The sequence below is a fragment of the Chiloscyllium plagiosum genome, unplaced genomic scaffold (genome assembly GCF_037043375.1).
Source record: "Chiloscyllium plagiosum isolate Xiang-an unplaced genomic scaffold, Cpla_swu_hap1 HiC_scaffold_12, whole genome shotgun sequence".
Taxonomy (NCBI): domain Eukaryota; kingdom Metazoa; phylum Chordata; class Chondrichthyes; order Orectolobiformes; family Hemiscylliidae; genus Chiloscyllium; species Chiloscyllium plagiosum.
In genome coordinates this window covers 13,291,909-13,309,571 of record NW_028270150.1, presented here as the reverse complement: position 1 = coordinate 13,309,571, position 17,663 = coordinate 13,291,909, and the positions used below count along the sequence as shown (strand labels likewise).

Here is a 17,663-nt window from a genome sequence, read left to right as displayed (position 1 = left end):
ACCAGGGACCTGGGTACAATTCCAGGCTCAGGGAACTGTCTGTGTGGAGTTTGCACATTCTCCCCGTGTCTGCGTGGGTTTCCTCTGGGTGCTCCAGTTTCCTCCCACAGTCCAAAGATGTGCAGGTTAGGTGGATTGGCCATGCTAAATTGCCCATAGTGTCCAGGGATGTATAGGTTAGGTGCCTTAGTCAGGGTTAAATGTAGAGTAATAGGTTAGGGGAATGGGTCTGAGTGGGTTACACTTTGGAGGGTCTGTGTGGACTTGTTGGGCCAAATGGCCTGTTTCCACACTATAGGGGTTCTGTGATTCTCTATGATGGGGAACTCACGATTTGAATGGAGAGGCTAAGTGGAACAGCACTGGAAGCAGACGGTGGGAGAAGGTGTTAGTGGCAGTGACCACCACCGTGGCCTCCAACATAGGACCAGGGTGTGTATCAAGGTGCAATATTGGTGTTCAAGGGGCAGGGAGAACATTTGGAGGCTAGATTCAATGTGGTGAGTCTCCACATGGTGGGGATAGGTGAAAAATGGCAGTTGAGGTAGAATGATGGAATGGTGAAAATGGAAGCTCATTTGGGGTGGTGGTATACCTGGTGATCAGGCAGAGTACAGTGCTGATGATGTCCAACACAAACTGCATTTCCTGACATCACTTTCCATTCTCAAGAGTGCGGCGTGTGAATAGAAACTGACTGGGACATGCCCAGGGCGAGCAAGGTCAGTGTCAGTTTGATGGGCAAAAGCCTGGGATCTGGGTCTGCTGGACATTGAAGGGTCAACCTCACGTAGCAAGCATTTGCAAACCCAGCTAGCTTTCATTTGCAAATATTTCTTCACCATTCACAATACTAAGTGTGCAATACATCAAAGGTGATTGAAACATGCCTTCGGTGCATGTGACCCTAATATTGCCACTAACCTTGACATCATTGAGATGGCAATGATTTAGAAGGAAGAGAATGGTGGGTAAAGTGACCCTTCACTTGTAGAACTTCCAAAGATGTTCTGAAATTAGGGGAACACTGCTGCATTATGAAGCATACAAGTATGGCAATGGACTCTAATGTGTGCAATTGAAAGTGGAATGGTTGATATAGGTCTGGGTTGGGAGGGATCACTGTGCAGTGGGCACTCCGTTTTGGAAGAAGGTATTGGTCACTGAGCACCTTCACCATGTCGATGCACAAACTGCAACCAGGGTGGGCGGCACGGTGGCACAGTGGTTAGCACTGTTGCCTCACAGCGCCAGAGACCCGGGTTCAATTCCCGCCTCAGGCGACTGACTGTGTGGAGTTTGCACGTTCTCCCCGTGTCTGCGTGGGTTTCCTCCGGGTGCTCCGGTTTCCTCCCACAGTCCAAAGATGTGCAGGTCAGGTGAATTGGCCATGCTAAATTGCCCGTAGTGTTAGGTATAGGGGTAAATGTAGGGGTATGGGTGGGTTGCGCTTCGGCGGGTCGGTGTGGACTTGTTGGGCCGAAGGGCCTGTTTCCATACTGTAATGTAATCTAAAATAATCTAATCAGGGTGTGGGGGAGCAAATAGGAGAGCCGCTGAATGTCCAGTTCCACAACTTGGAATGCTCTGGGTGGGAGAAGGTCTCTCAGTATAGTGTAGACAGAGTGTGCTGTACCATCCTGGTGCACTGTGCTGTGCACAGTTTGAGGTGATGTGATAGATGCCGAGGAGCTGGAGAAATGGGAGCCGTCATTGGAGGGGAAGAGGAGGAGGACCCTGCGCTGGAGGAAGCTGTCGTTGTGCATGTTGGAGCTGAGCTGCATTGGGAGCTACAAGGCAGACAGGACCTGATGTGAGGTGCGAGCTGGATGCTGCAGACCATCATGAAGATCAAGGTCGAGCCTCAATAATTGGTTCACATTGTTGGTACGAAATGCAGCCTGTATTTGTTTCCTTGTGCTCCATTCTGTCTGCCAATAAAAAGTCACATTTGGATCTGTCTTCATGATTCGGAGATGCCGGTGTTGGACTGGGGTGTACAAAGTTAAAAATCACACAACACCAGGTTATAGTCCAACGAGCGTCGCTCCGAAAGCTAGTGTGCTTCCAATTAAACCTGTTGGACTATAACCTGGTGTTGTGTGATTTTTAACTTTGGATCTGTATGATTGCTTGCCTATATGTGATGATACCCCTCAGGACAATAACAATATACAGCTGACCACTGGGTACTGGGGACTGAGCAGCAGGGACTCCAAGTGGGTAGCTAAGGACAGGTAAAGTGTGCGGCCTGGTGGTTAAATGAGGGTAAAGGAATGGGGCTGTATGCGTGGGGAAGTGTCAACCACTCCAGCTCTGTGCCAGGGACAGTGTGGATTCTGTGGCTATTGTGTCATTTCATAGTCAGTGAGGGGCAATGCCAGACAGCCATCACTTGCCCAGCCACATGGCAATCACAAAAATGGGCAGATTTAAGGGATGCCAGTCTTCCGATAGATATCTACAGAGTGGCACGTTGGTTTGCAAACCGTAACATGTTGCAAAATGTAAGGGGTACTTTAGGGGTGGGGCAGTTGATTGGGCTCATTTGTTTAGATTGGCTAAAAGTATTGCCTGGCCTCGCGGGTAGAATCCTTCCAGAAATCTCTGAGCAACTTGCAGTTCGCCACAAAATAAGGTCCACGTCAACCCAATGTTTCCACAGGTTGGTTCTGAATTTACTCTGCTTCAAACGCAGGCCAATCTATTGGTCTACATTATCTAATCCCTGGAGAACCCAAGAATCAGCAATCCTACTGCCTCCCAATCTTCCCTTTCCTAGTCAGAAAAAAATTGATTAAGTCTGTCCCTGAAGGTTGATTTCATTATTTTAGCCTGTACTAAAAAGCCCGCGGGTCTGTGGTGACTCAATTAGGCTGATCATTTGGCATTGATTATAGAGACTACAATAGCTCTCTAAACCTCTTTGACTTTTCATCTTTCCTTCTCTTCTCCTTTGAGCAAGGTTTTAGCTACCTCTCCTGATGTCTCCCACTTAATATGTCTTTTTTTAAAACTCTCATTGCAAAGCGCCTTTGTGTGCTTTTATGATTTTAAAAGCACAGTGAAGATTCAAGTTGTCGTTGATTCAGGTTTTATAAAACCCAGCTGTTGTTTATGCTTCTGTCATAAATACCTTGCTGAATCACAAAATGGCTACAACACAGAAGGAAGCCTTTCAGCCCATCGTGCCTGCACCGGCTCATTAAATGAACCAATCTTGGCCCTGTCCTTGGTTTCTGCAGCTTGCTGTGGTGAGGAACACTTACCATTGTTATGCCTTTGGAAATAATCCCATTCGGCCCCCACAGGAGCTATCCATAAATCAGTTCTCCCAGTGACAACTGAGTGCTGCCAACACTAGCAAGCATATTCTTGGAGGTTCCACCACAATAAGCTCGGCTCCCCGTCCCGTACACTTCCAAAATCCGTTTGCTCTTAAAACATTCACCCCCCGCCCCCCCGTCTCAACACTAGCTTCCCTTTCCTGAAGAAAAGGCAAACAGACTCTGAACTGGACAGATTCTGACCGATGTCAATCGGAGGGATTCCTTTTATCTCAAAAATATTTTTATATCCCTAATACTTTTATAAACTATGAGTAAAAGAAAGAGACCTTTCCAATGTATACTGTCTCAAAGCATAGCCCTGGAAATTAATCATTAATTCATGGAGGTTACGGGACAATCTTTGAGAATTACAACTTGATGGCAAAAGTTTTTCTCTATGGCTTTATTTTTTATTTGCTTTTATACTCAGCTCCACTGAAAAGGAGCTCCCTCTCCATAAATAATAATAACAATAAATAACAGAATACGAGAGAGGGAGCCATTTTGAGGGGACAGATTCTACCATAGCTTATGCTGGTTGCTAAGCAACAAAAACCACACAATGAACAAAATGGATTCCATCTCACCATCGTCATTTTATGAAATATTTTAAATTGGTTCCTCTGCCAATTATTTTAAATCAAGTACAGTATTTATCTGCATATACACATTTTATATATAGTTAGCACTTTCTAGATTGGAGGGAGATCCCAGCATTTTCCAGAGATCAATGGTAATATCACAACTTTTCTCAATTTACATTAACCACTTCCCCAACCAAAAAGAAGACTTGGGTGTACTTGGCACAATTGCAGAATTTGAGATGACGCCAAAGTTTCGAAGTGTTACCAGGGTGAGGAATAAGCACAGGTGAGCAGAAAGGACAAATATGTGGTATATGAAACTTGACGCTGACTTAATGTAAAATAGTTCATTTTGGTTGCAAAGACAAGGAATGGAAATATAAAGACTACAATGTGAAAGGAACGGGGTGTGTGCAGTAACAGGGAGACCTGGGGTACACACTGTTGAAGACAGGCAGGACAGGTTAAGGAAGTGATCAAAAAGGTATATGAGCTGTTTGGCTTTATAAACAGAAGAATGAGGCTGGACTTTAATCCCCCCTTGCCATGTGCTTTGTGGGGTTTGGAGGCCGGGGGGGGGGGGGGGGGGGGGTCCATTCAATTGACTTGGGCATCACTTTGGGTCATCCACAATCAGAACCCTGCTGCCACTGCAATTGAACCAGCAGTGGGGGTATTGCTGGGGGAACCTGGCTTCCAGTGGGACAACTGGATCCATAAAGTGGGAAAATGATGTCCACATAAAGGCCTCATCTACAGCTGGATTTAACTAGCATCAAGAGATGCTCATACCACACGTCCAATCCCTGTGTAGGTTAGTGGCCTATAAAGAAATCTTTCATAGCGAGGGGATTTGTGTACAGGAGCAGCGATGTTTTGCTTCAACTAAACAGAGCTTTGGTGAGACCACACCTGGAGTGCTGCGTGCAGTTTTGGTCCCCTTATTTGAGGAAGGATATTGTGGTTATGATCGGGGTGCAACAAAGTTTTACCAGAGAGATGAAGAAAGACTGGCTCAGTTCGGACTATGTTCATGGAATTTAGAAGAACAGGGGGAATCTCATTGAAACCTATTCAATTCGAATAGCATTAGACCAGAACAAATAGCAAAAGCATGTTCCTAATGTCTTGGGAGCCTTGAACGAGGAATCACAGTTGAAAAGTATGGCACAGACCATTTAGGTTGGAAATGAGGAGTAATCTCTTTACCCGAAGAAGGGTTAGCCTGTGGAATTCTCTGCTACAGAAAACGTTTGAGACCAAAACATTTGAATGTTTTCAAGAAGTCTATACAATATGACATATAAAGATCAGTATAGTTCTTAGGTCAAAAGGGATTTAAGAGTATGGGGATAAAGTGGGATCAGGCATTGAATGGTGGAGTAGGCTCAGGGCCCTGGGAGTGTTGCCGAACAGAGACCCCGGGAGTGCGGATACATAGTTCCTTGAAAGTGGAGTCGCAGGTAGACAAGGTGATTAAAAAGATGCATGCCATTACTGGTCAGATCAGTGAGTATAGGAGGTGGGATGTCATGTTGCAGCTGTACAGGACATTGTTGAGGCCACCTTTGGAATATGACATACAATTTTGGTCACACTTCTACAGGAAGAATGTTGTTAAACCTGAAAAGGTGCAGAAATGATTTATAAGAATGTTGGAGGGTTTGAGCAATGGGGAGAAGCTGAATAGAGTGGGCTATTTTCCCTGGAGCGTTGAAGGGTAAGGGGCATGCAAAGAGTGAATAGCCAAGATCCTTTACCCAGGTTAGGGAAGTCCAAAACTAGAGGTAATTTGGTTTAAGGTAAGAGGGGAAAGATTTAAAAGGGGCCTAAGGGGCAACTTTCTCATGCAGAGGATGGTGCTTGTATGGAATGAGCTGCCAGAGGAAGTGGTGGAGGCTAGGACAACTGCAACATTTAAAAGGCATTTGGACGTGAACATGATTAGGAAGGGTTTAGAGGTATATGCACCAAATGCTGGCAAATAGAATGAGGTCAGATTGGGATGTCTGGTCAGCACAGACAAGTTGGTCTGAAGAGTCTGCTTCTGTGCCGTATAACTCTAAGAATCTATAACTGAATGGAGTACTTCTATTCTTTTTTTAAATGCTTCCATGAGAAATGTGTTCCTCTCGAGGGTCCCTGAAGTTCTTATACCCCACCATCAGACACAGGCGCAGAATTATGCCATTCAGCCAATTGAGTCTGCTCTGTCATTCAATCATGGCTGATATTTCTCAATCCCATTCTCCTGCCTTCTCCCCATAGCCTTTGTTTTCTTTACTAATCAAGACACTATCAATCTCTGTCTTAATATCTCAGCCCACACAGCTTTTTGTGGCAATATGTTCCACAGATTCAGCTCTCTCTAGCTGAAGAATTTCTTCCTCATCTCAGTTCTGAAGGGTCGTCCTTTCACTCTGAGGCTATGCCCTCGGGCCCTAGTCTCTCCTACTGGAGAAAACCTCGCCTCCATGACCACTCTATCCAGGCCTCTTGGTATTCTGCAAGTTTCAATCAGATCCCCTACTCATCTTTCTAAAGTCCATTGAGTACAGACCCAGAGTCCTCAACTGCTCCTCATATGACAAACTCTTCATCCTCAGACCATTCCTGTAAATGTCCTCTGGGGTGACCCTCATCTAATGCCAGCATATCCTTCCTTAGAATAGGGAACCAAACAGTGGTAGTTAGCAACATTATGGTGAAGTTCATTGACCAAACTTAAGAGGTTTATAAAATCATGAGAGACGTGGATAGGATGAATAGCCAAGGTCTTTTCCCCAGGGAAGGGGAGTCCAAAACTAGAGGATGTAGGTTTAGGGTGAAAGGGGAAAGATATAAAGAGACCTGAAGGACAACGTTTTTCACACAGATGATGGTGCGCATATGGAATGACCTGCCAGGGGAAGTGGCAGACGCTGATACAATTGTACGTTTTAAAAAAGGCATTTGGATGAGTATATGAATAGAAAGAGTTTGGAGAGATATGCGCCAAATGCTGGCAAATGGTACTAAGTCATTGTAGGATATCTGGTCGGCATGTACGAGTTGGACTGAAGGGTCAGTTTCTGTGCTGTACAACTCTGTAACTCTACATTCTTCTCTGCATCAGAAAACAAAAGGCTGGTTGTGCAGTCTGCCTAATTCCAGGGTTCAGGAAATATGCTTTGGGTTGGAGATGAACTTGTAGTGGGGAGGGGCAAGAACACAGTTAGATTAGATTAGATTCCCTACGGTGTGAAAACAGACCCTTCGGCCCAACAAGTCCACACCAACCCTCCGAAGAGTAACCTACCCAATCCCATTTCCCTCTGACTAATGCACCTAACACTACGGGTAATTTAGAACATCCAATTCACCTGACCTGCACATCTTTGGACTGTGGGCGGAAACTGGAGCACCCGGAGGAAACCCACACGGACACGGGGAGAATGTGCAAACTCCACACAGACAGTCGCCCGAGGCAGGAATCAAACCTGGGTCCCTGGCTTTGTGAGGCAGCACTGCTAACCACTGAGCAACCATGCCGCCCTTCTTGTCATGGTCCATGTCAATACGAATGACCAGGCATGAGATTTTTGCATAGTCGTTATGAAGCTCAAAAGTCATAACCTCTGGATTACCTGAACCATGAGTAAACTAGCACAGATCAGATCAGATGAGAAAGATGACGCATGTTTCAAAGACTGGTGTGGGCGAAGTGTGTTCCGATTCATGGGGCAGTCTTACCAGTTTGGGGAAAGTGAGATCTGTATCACTGAGATGGTCTACACCTGAAACCTGTTATCTAGCAAAGTGCACAACAAGGAAAGTGAAGAGGGATTAAGACGAAATAGTGGCAGCAAGGAATGCAATTTTGGAAGAGTAGAGACAAGGAAAGAAAAAAGCATTAATATTGGAAATGATAACTAAATGTGGATAAGTCTAGAGGTTATGAAAATAACAAAAGAAACAGAAGTAAAGGCTATGCATGTAGCATTTTGAACAAATCAGATGAATGGAGAGTACAAATAGAAACAAATGACTTTGATTTGCCTGCAGAGACCTGGCTGCAGGATGACATTGACTGGGGCCTGAGTATTGAAGGCAATGGTATATTTAGGAAGGATAGGAAGCAAGGTAAAATATGGCAGTGTGGTCTGATAAACTAACATGGAATTAACACAATATAGGGGAATGATCTCAGCTCAGGAAATCAGGATGTAGAAATGGTTCGGGAGGGATGCAAAATTATAAAAGCAAGAAGTCACTTGTGGAAGTAGTGTGCAGGCTTGCTAACAGTAACCACATTGTAGGACAGACTAAAAGGGAGGAAATAATGGGAGTTTGTCAGGAAGGTACACTGAGAACCATGGGGATTTTAATTTACATATCACCAAGAAATATCAGATGGACAAAGACAGCCTAGGAGTTCATACAATATTTTTAGGACACCTTCCTAGAACAGCATATTCTAGAGCAGAACAGAGAGCTGGCTATATACTTAACTTTGTGTTCTGCAACACGATAGGATTAATCAATGACCTCATAGCTAAGGTGACTCCACACAGCAGCAACCATAATATTATTGAATTTTACACTCACTTTTTCTTAGGGAAACCCCTAAGAATGCACCTATTGTCTACTGTCTATTAGTTTTAACTTCCTACAATTCCTAAGATTCAAGGAAGGTGCCATCAGAATAGAAAACAGGGAATATAACTCCTATATTCACAAAGGGAGGGAGGCAGAGAACAATAAACCACAACAGTTAGCTTAACATCTGTCTTAGGAAATACATTAGAGTTCATTATTAAAAATATTACAGCAGGGTCATTAGAAAGATTCATGGTAGGCAGGCAGACTCAACATGGGCTTGTGAAAGGGAAATCATGCTTAGTGTATTTATGGAGTTCTTCAAGAGAGTAACATATGATGTGGATAATGGTGAACTGGTAGATGTATGATGTGGATAATGGTGAACTGGTAGATGTACTGAACTCAAATTTCCAGAAAGCTTTTGATGATGTGCCTGAAAGGTTATTGTGGAAAATAAAAGCTCATGGTGTTTGGGGCAGTACAGTTGAATGGATGGAACACTGACTGGCTAACAGGAAGCAGAGTGTAGTCATAGATGGGTCTTTTTCAGGTTGGAAAGGTGTAATAAATGATGTGTGACAAGGAACAAGGCTGGGATCTCAATGGTAGAATCATACAAGAAGTCCCAGGAGGCATTCTTCAACATTGGGAGCTACTTGTTATACTTTTTAACTAAGTTCTGGATGGAAAGACATGATTCTCATTATGCAGTGGTTAGTTGCCTAATAAGGATGATTATTGCTTGTTAACAACCTTATTAACTGCAAATCACAGCTCATTAATATTCAGCTTTCTATCATACCATCTACCGCAGGTAAATCAGACAATTGACAATTCCTGTCATGAACTTCTGAGGGTGTACCTGGTAATACCAGCTTGCCACTTGCCCCAAAGGACCTTCATACTGGAAACCAAGCACCTACATCTCCGTAAAGGTAGTAGATTCACCATTCTAATTCCTGGTATACAGAGGAACCTCAATTATCCGAAGAACATGGGCAGGGAGTATTTCTTTTGGTTAATCGAATGCTGGATAATTGACGCCAGATAACACAGTTAGCCACACATCGGGACCTTGCGATCTTGTTCAGATCATCTGAAATTTGGTTAATTGAATGCCGAATAATCGAGGTTTCTCTGTAGATGGATAAGTCAAAGAGGAAAGATTAAATGTAATCTCTCTCCCATTTAGAAGAATGAGGTGTCATCCAATTCAAACAAATAAAATTCTTACGAGGACTGACAGAGTAGATGCAGGATGTTTCTCATGGCTAGCATGAAGAGGAACAGGGGCACAGTCTTAAGATTTGAGGTAAACCACTGAGATGAGGTTGAATTACTTCACTCAGAAGCTTTGGCGAATCTTTGCAATTTTCTGTCCCAGAGAGCTGTGGATGTTCAGACATTGAGTATTTTCAATCATTTCTATATATTTGAAACATTTAATTTCCTGCACTATTTGTGTAAAATCTGAAGTTCAGCCATGATCTTATTAAATAACAGAACAGTCTTGGCAAGCTAAATGATCTACTCCTGATTCTATTTCTAATATTCTTATGTTCTCGTTTCCTGAGTATTTATTTCTCATGTTTTCTGTTCTAGACTGTCACTAATTCTTCTTTTCAACTTCATGTTCAGTAAATGAGAGTTTCCGTCCACATTTCTGAGACTGAATCCTAACAAAGCACCAGATGTTCATCAGTTGACGGAAATGCATCAAGTGGGTAATATCGCTCTTACCAGTTGATATAAGTATGTATGAGCCAGAAAACCAGGGCTGGCAAAACTGACCATGATCTGAGATCATTTAAGGAGACAGAGCGACGAAATTTACTGAACAGGATTTAATAACACATCAATCTTGATATTTGCTTTAGAAAGTAAGATCAATTAATTGCTCCCCTTTTACTCCCACTGTGCAGAATTCCATTCAGGCATTAATCTCCTTCACATTTGAGAACAGAACACTTTATGTAAGAAATAGTAGCGACAGTAGCCACTTGGCCTATCAAGCCTGCTCAGCCATCAAACACAATCATGGCTGGTGCTCTACTTTAACTACACCTTCTGTATAATCCACATAAGCCTTAATTTCCTCAGTATTCAGAAACCCATTGAACTCAGTCTTGACTATTGTGAATAGTTGATTATAGCTTGCTCTCTAGACTGGAGAATACCAAATTTCACTATCCTATGAGTGAAGACATTTCTCCTCATCTCACTCCTCAATAACTGATGCCATGTTCTGGAGTTCCTAGCCACAGGAAACGTATTTTCAGCATTTACCCTGTCATCATCCATTAAGAATTTCATAGGCTGGATTTTCACAGTCAAAAAGTCTCTGTTGAGCTTCAAATATGAGGGGGTGAGATCTGGATCTGGAATCCTACTTCCAGATATGGCATCATTTCCCCTGGAGGATTAGGATGACTCTCAAATGTAAGAACCAGAACTCGACAAGGCTATTTGAGCTCAGTGGGGAATTGAAAGAGGAACCATTTTTGTTGTGGCAGTGATGGAGCCACAACGTTAAGGAATAGAGATAAAGACTCAAGGAAGGTAGAGAAGGGCTGTAGAACTTTCAAGTTGTGAAGTTAGTTAAATCCTTAATCCATGAAAAAATTCAAACAAACCTGCTTGTGTCAGTGAGAGTTGAAATAGTCTGTTCTACTAATGACATTAGCTATTTATTGAAATTTATCTAACAGCTATTATTCTGCCCGTATTGAAGCTTTGACTGCTTCCCACAATAATTGATCAAGTTAGTAAAGGAGTTTAAAAGTCTTGAATGGGACTTTAATAATGGCAATTTTTTTATTATAGCAAAGACTGAGATATTTAGATCTTCATTTTATTTCATCTTAACATAGCAGATATTGCACCAGTTGGCATGGAGGTTGATGGCCAAAAGGTGGGGACATAAGTTGGCATAAAGTTGTCACGGATCTCTAAGGATTCATAGGAATGGGTGGAACATGGCTTGGTATGGGTTAGGTATGGGAGTGGGTGTGTGTATGGGAGGGATGGAGTGTTGGGGGTGATGTGGTGAGGGTTAGAGGGCTCAATATTTCACTAGGCTTTCTAGAGAACCACAACAAGCCATTCAGACAGCTCACCTCAGTGTCCAGCAGTTTCTGTCGCAGCCTCCAATCTGCCAGTGGTAGGCCATACTCCAAGCTGAATCCATTCCCCCACCCATCACTACACTGGGTCCAAACACACATCTAATGGGAAAATCTTTCCTGAGTTAAACACACCCAGCTGAGAAATCTTCCACCTCCAGCCTATAGATCTCAATAACGTCAACTCAATGCTGACTCTTCTCAATCCCTGGGAATCTCAACCTACCAAGCTCAAACTGCCTTTAATTGGTCAATGCTCTTATCAGAAGCCTTTCCAATGAGCATTCCTTGCATTCTCTCTGGAGTATATTCTTCATACATAGGATGCCAAGATTGTATGCAGTCTTCCCATTATTAAACATGCCTCTAATTTGCTGATTTGTACACTACCCTACACTATATAAGGCTTACAGAACAAAATCTCAACAAAGACGAATAGCCTTCTTCCCTTTCCTTTTGGCCTATCCCTTCCAAAAGTGAAGTATTCTGAAATACCTCACTCTGCATCTCAGTCACTTTGTAATCACTTCATTGCAATGTATAGACTCCCAATGTATAGAATGCTAATGGAGCAATCCCTTTTTCCCATTCATTCAAATTGTACACGATTCCAGTGATAGAAACACTCTTTTTATTCAATCAAGTTATGTACAATTCCAATAGATGAACCCTCTTCCCATTTACTCCCTTTGCATACAACTCAAAAAGCTCAAACCCCCTTCTCATTCACACCCATTGTGATAATTCCAATATATTAAACGCCCTTCCTATTTAATTCTATTGTATAAAATTCTAATGGACCAACACCCTTCCCACCACTCCCACTTTATTGAATTCCAATGGATCATACATTTATTCCACTGCACAAAATGTGAATGAATAAGACTCCTTTCTTAGTCACCCACATTTCTGGACTGCAATTATCCAAATACACTTCTCAATCATGCCAATTGTATAAAATTTTCATAGGTCTCACCCTTTTCCATTGACTCCTATAGTGTAGGATTCCAAGAGGACAGTTTCAAGAATTGTAGGAGTCCCTTCGGTATGGAAGCAAGCCATTCGGTCCATTGAGTCATACTGACCCTCCAAACAGCATCCCACCCACAGTCACCCCTCTTCCCTATCCCTATAACCCTGCATTCCCCTAGCTAATCTACTAGGGTGTTCTACTACAGCCAATGCACATCTTTGAATGGTAGGAGGAAAACCGAGCACCTGGAGGAAACTCACGCAGACACAGGGAGCATGTGCAAATTCCACATGGGCAGTCACCTGAGGCTAGAATCGAACCGGGATCCCTAGTGCTGTGAGGCAGCAATGCTAACCACTGAGCCACCCATCATGTAAAATTCACACAGATCAAATCACTTTGCGCTCACTTTCTTTGTACAGAATTCCAATGAACCAAATCCATTTCTATTCATTGCCAGAACAACAGCTGCAATTCAAGTATTACTTTCCATTATGGTTTGTGAGTCTGGATGGTTTGTATTTTAATAAGAGCTCTCTTACAAGTCAGAATTTAGAGCTAGTTATTAGAAACGGAGGCTGGTGAGTTATTTCAATGGGGCACAGGCTAGGGGGATAGCTGAGTATAATATTCCTTTTCAGTAAAGTTTGAAAAACAATTCTAATTGGTGTATGATCAGGTTATTAGACTACGCCCAATCATTAGTTACCTGATTGAACTTGTTTCCAAATGAAAGTTAATCTCCTGCATGCTTCATGTGGCTTTTGGTCTTGACGCGGGGAGGCTAAACCAGATTATATATCTGGCAGGGAGCACAATGTACAGACAGTAACCTATACTGTACTGGGGACTGCAGAGGAGCAATTGTCATGCCATTGGTTGTTTTTCCTTTCTATCCAAACTTGTCTCTTGGTTGTAATCTTTCTGTCCTTTATGGTCAATGCTCCTCTGGGCCTATCTCCCTTGCTTCTCTATAAATCAACTTATCCCATTCCCCCTCCTCACTTTGTTGACATCAACTCTGATTGCACTATGACCTGCACTAACTCACTCTGGGCAACACTTCAAAGCAGACAATTCCTTCCCTTAGCTTGCAGTCAGAAAGACATTGGAAATCTAGATTGACAAGACTTTGTCACAACTTCCTTTCTTGCCTCATCTTCTCTCCTATGGTTCTCTCAGTGACCCTTCCTCAACTATTTGCCTTGGCCCCTCATCAAGGTTTCTTAATCTCAAATGAAAAGCATCAGGATGCAGCACATATTTTATCTTTTTCCCCTCTTCATTTCTTAAGACATTCCCACAGCTCCTTCATTTCTCTTGCTGGGCCTTAATGAGATGAGGTGCATGTTAAACCACTCTACATTCCCCTGTGTATGTTCTTGTCAAACCAACTACTCTGAAGTGCACTAGAGAAGGGCAAGGCAAGCTCCTTTTTATGTCCTTCTCTCAGGTGGTTTGTCTAAGCTTACTGCCTCCTCCAGATGAGATCACAAACTCTGTGTGAGGTAGTGTTGAACTTCAAGTCTGAATGGAGAGAGACAGAAAGTGGCAGAGAGAGTGCGAGATTACAATGTGGAAACAGGCCCTTCGGCCCAACAAGTCCACACAGACTCTCCAAAGAGTAATCCACCCAGACCCATTCCCCTACCCTACATTTACCCCTGACTAATGCACCTACCCTACACATCCCTTAACACTTTGGGCAATTTAGCATGGTCAATTCACCTAACCTGCACATCTTTGGATTGTGGGAGGAAACCATAGCACCTGAAGGAAACCCACGCAGACACGGGGAGAATGTGCAAACTTCACACAGACAGTTGCTTGAGGCTGGAAGTGAACTCGGGTCCCTGGTGCTGTGAGGCAACAGTGCTAACCACTGAGCCACCGTGCTGCCCGTTGACAGAAATAGTGACAGAGTGTGTCTGAGAGACAGAGCAGGGAGAGAGAGTGAGAGACAGGGTGCGAGGTGGAGAGAGAGAGAGAGACAGAGAGAGAGAGAGACAGAGTGAGTGAGGGAGAAAGAGAAACAGACAGACAGAGAAAGAGAGAGGGAGAGAGAGAGAGGGTGTGTCTGTGTGCAGCTGTGCACAAAATTAATTAAGGACAAAAATCAAACTTCTGTCCATTTTCATTATTGTCCCACCTTCCCAGAAAGCTCCAAAGAGATTGTTTACAACACTTGCAGGTAGCAGCCTCAACCTCACACTTATTTTATTATTATTATTTGTGGAGTAACTTAGGGTCCCAGTGGGATGAAATGGAAGGGAAGACATATCTTCTACCTTGTTGTCACAGGACTGTCGTAGAACCTTTCATTTCATGCTGGTCTTTGCACATTTTCTCAATATCTTTACTTCCTGTAAAGCAAAAGATTTAGATTAGATTAGATTAGATTACTTACAGTGTGGAACAGGCCCTTCGGCCCAACAAGTCCACACCAACCCGCTGAAGCGCAACCCACCCAGACCCACTCCCCTACATTTATCCTTTCACCTAACACTACGGGCAATTTAGCATGGCCGATTCACCTAACCTGCACATTCTTTAGATACTTATTGGAAATCCTGAGTGTCAAAGACTTGGTGAGTGGGAAGATATTGCCCACATTCTTTGAGATGTAAGAAGTTATGAGGGGCATAGACAGGGTGGAGAGGACCAAATGTTTCCCCTTGATGACCAGGAGTTGGTGGTGGTGGTGGTGGCGGATACAGATTAAGGTAAGGTGCAGGCAGTTTAGAGGGGATTTGAGGGAAACCTTTTTCACACAGAGGGTGGTGGGAATCCAGAACTCACTGCCTGCAAATGGGGGAGAGGCAGAAACCCTCATAAGATCGAAGAAGGATTTGGATGTACATTTGCGATGCTAAGACACAAAAGGCTATGGGCCAAGTGCTGGAAAATGGCATTCAAATGGTTATGTGGCTGCAGTGGACGTGATGGACCAAAGGACCTTTTCCTGTGCCATAGACCTCTATCAGTCTATGACACTAATGCCCTAATAAGCTACTTTGTTTCTTTAAACACCCAATAATAAGTATGCTTGCCTGGGCAATCTGAGTTCCCAAAGATTAGATTCCTTACAGTGTGGAAACAGACCCTTCAGCCCAACAAGTCCACACCAACACTCCGAAGAGTAACCCACCCAAACACTTTTCCCTCTGACTAATGCACCTACCACCATGGACAATTTAGCATGGCCAATTCACCTAACCTGCACATATTTGGACTGTGGGAGGAAACCGAAGCGCACAGAGGAAACCCACGCAGACATGGGAGAATGTGCAAACTCCACACAGACAGTCACCCAAGGCTGGAATCGAACCTGGGTCCCTGGTGCTGTGAGGCAGCAGTGCTAACCACTGAGCCAGCGATCCGCCGCATAGTCAAAGCAATCCTTACCCTGCTCTGGGGAAAAGCAACTGTGTATTCCCCACTCCCATATGAAAACGGCTTGCTGTTCAGTGTTAATCAGGGCCGTTTACGTTTTGGGACAAAACTCGATTTTATAACACAGGATTTCAGAAACAGTTTTCATGCAGTGCTTTCAGAATTGCACTCTTGTCCAGCCTTCTCTCAGTGCTCAAAACCTTTAGCCCGAGGGACAACTTCTTTGCTGACGACACAATCTTTCGCTGGGTTAGGGAGGGCTCTGATGGCTCTTTGCGTTCTTAAAGCATCTTGAGAGGTTTTGATTAAGTGGATATGGGGAAACTATTTCCACTTGCAGGACGGTTGGTAACCAGAGGACAGACATTTTATATAATTGACAAAAAGAACCGGAGGGGAGATTAGGAGATTTTTTTCTTGCACAGCGATTTGTTTACAGTCTGGAATGCATTGCCTGAAAGGGTGGGGGAGCGGAGTCAGTAGGAACCTTCAAAAGGAAATTTGAGAACAGTTTGAAAAAGGAAAAAAAAGCAAGGAGCAGGGGAAACGAGACTGACTGGTAATTCTTGAACAGAACGGGTACAAATATGATGGGCTGAACAGCCTCATTTTGTGCTATAAGATTCACCAAGTATACAACTACACTGCAAAATGAAAGGACTTCTCTCTTTACAAGGAGGACTGAGAATCCTGTTTCTGAAAACAATATAAGATTAGGGCCCCATTTGAGGGTCATGTAAGGATAAGGTATTCTGGCTGAGTTCCTAGAAGCACAAGACCTTCTTGTCAAGTGTTCCGCACACAAGCCAAAAAGCAAAATAACAGCTTGATGAATCTTTCTCCAACACATGTTGCGTTGATAATCTCTCCTGAATTTTTTTCCCCCCTCTGATCCCCAGGTTATTATCCTGTACACCTGGAATTTCCTGTTGGTGAGTGGAAGATAAAAAAGTCTACAGTAGTGAGGTGACGCTAATTAAAGTGGCAGGTCTAACTTTATTCCTTAAAAAAGATTTGGCTCTGTGAGCAGCACTTTCACCCCAGAGTCATAAGGTCCTTGGTTCAAGGCTCACTTCAGGGACCCAAGAACAAAGTCTGCCATTGGATGTAAAAGATCCCATGACATGCTTTCGATCAAGGGCAGGGAATCTAACTTTAGTGCCCCAGACAATACTGATCTTTCAACAAACACCTTAAAACCCATTATTTTTGGGAACTTACTATTCACACATTTGTCTTTTACACTGCCACATGGAGCAAACATCAGAATGAATATAATTGGATGTTCCAAAGATATGCCAATCATAGTGTCAACGCCTCTTCCTTCATTGTTCACAAACTCAGTCCTGACTCTCTCTTAATTCTAGAGCTGCCTGGTACTATTGGACCTTCTTGACTTGAAAATTAGAGAGTCCCAGTGCAGGAAGTTGAAGTGCACTGGGAACTGTGAAGTGCAGCTGCTAAATGAATTGTTCCTGTCACTCAGTACAAATTGGCTGCTTATCTCATGGACCACAAAAGCCAGATGAAAAGGTATGACATCAATCTGATCTTATTATCCAGGAGGCCTTCCCAGTTACGGCTACTTGTGGTAGATTTTTTTTGAGCAGGGGATGTGGAAGGAGTGACAATATTGCAACTTCAAACGATTGTAAAATCTGCTTCCCCTGATAGTTAGTTC

At 43.4% G+C, this 17,663-nt stretch overlaps 1 long non-coding RNA gene across 9 annotated transcripts in view; it reads right to left on the bottom strand.

Annotated features, from left to right (window-relative positions):
* LOC122555422 (uncharacterized) overlaps window positions 1–17,663 on the bottom strand; it is a 331,724-nt gene that overhangs the window by 95,338 nt on the left and 218,723 nt on the right. For all 9 annotated transcript variants that reach the window (XR_015758781.1, XR_006313264.2, XR_006313266.2 and 6 more), the window contains one exon: window positions 14,878–14,952. This is a non-coding gene — a long non-coding RNA (uncharacterized LOC122555422). The remainder of the gene's footprint in view (window positions 1–14,877; window positions 14,953–17,663) is intronic.